This window comes from Trachymyrmex septentrionalis, unplaced genomic scaffold (genome assembly GCF_001594115.1).
Source record: "Trachymyrmex septentrionalis isolate Tsep2-gDNA-1 unplaced genomic scaffold, Tsep1.0 scaffold478, whole genome shotgun sequence".
NCBI classification, from domain to species: Eukaryota; Metazoa; Arthropoda; class Insecta; order Hymenoptera; family Formicidae; genus Trachymyrmex; species Trachymyrmex septentrionalis.
This window is the reverse complement of record NW_017305650.1, coordinates 27,193-28,709: the sequence shown is the minus strand read 5'-3', so window position 1 is coordinate 28,709 and position 1,517 is coordinate 27,193.

The following is a 1,517-nucleotide window of genomic DNA, read 5'->3' as shown; positions in this document are numbered from 1 at the left end:
GTCACGCGATACATTCCACCAGAGTAGCGACCTGGCTGCACTGCTCCAACAGTTCGCATTCCACTCGCTCGTGATTTTCCATTTTTTTCTTTAAATCACGTCACACTCTTCGACGGAGCACTTGCACGTGATTCGTTCACACACGTTGCAGTATCGCGATATATCTAGAAAATCATAATATTACTAACACTTTTTCATTATGTTTGTTTGCGAAAATGCATTGTTCACACTCAAAGCATTGATCGTCGCATCTGTCGAAAAATAGTTTTGGTGCAAGATCGCGATCACGAAACTCCATCCATATATTGTCAATAATCAGCAGTTCGACGCACTTTTCTCTACCTGCAGGAATCTTAATGCAGATGCACCAACCTTGGCTCTTATCTGCGATTTTCTTCGCTCAATAATAATCGTCCTTTATTACATTGACATTTCTATTCCATCAATGTCTCTTTTCATATTTATCGTCCTCGAAACATTTGTCTCGTAACCGTAGATACACTATCTGTCACACGAGTAAAGACCAGTCAGAAACGGACTCTCTGATAACTGTTCCATGTTTCTCACTACGTATACCTAATTCACGATCACGTAGGAATTGCACTGGCGATATTCGTGCACCTATGTCTCTTTTTTGCAGATTACCGAGAATATACAACACATCATCTACGTTAGAGTCTTCCCACATATTTTTCAGTAGTGTCTCGCTCACATAACTGTTCACAATAGTTTTTCAAGGATCCATATTTCTAATGTGCTCGACTACGTTGGCTATGTCCTCAACGTTCGCACGATGATCAACCATACTTTTTTTCCACTATTCTTATTGCGACCGATTCGTTCGTCTTCCAGGGCACCAACTGCGGAACTGAGCGCTTATAACTCATTATATATTTCATTTGTGACTTCTTTGTCCCTTTGCCTATTGGGTCATACTTTATTTAGAAGTAGATAAGGCAGCATTGCGAGCGATTCTAGTTTATATAAACAGCATCAACGCTTCTTTTAACGCGTCGCTACATGTCGCTACATGTCGCTACATCGATCTCTCTTCTCAGAAAAAAATCGTTATCGACACTTCTTCGAAGAAATTTAAGGGTTGTGGGAACGCAGTGTGATTTCATACTTTTCACTGGAGTATCACTTTCATTTTACTGTAGAAGAATTATGTTTTGCTTAGCAGCCGAACATCGGCGCTTCTCTTAACGCGTCGCGATGTATCATCGATCTGATAGTGTATATAAACAGTGTATATAATTTTTTTCTTTTAATCGTAAATTTCGATTATGAGTGATAAGACATGGATCGTGTAAAAGAATATATATATCGAAAATCGATCGAGCGCAAAGGGTACCGTCCCTTGTCATCAGGTCCGCCAAGTCCACCACCATCGAGGGAAAAAGCGCTATTGGGAATGTCCAGGTGAAAAAGCATCAAAATCGCCAACATGTTCCTCATCGACATCATCAAAATCGCAAACATATTCATCATCATCATCATTATCATCAAAGTATAAA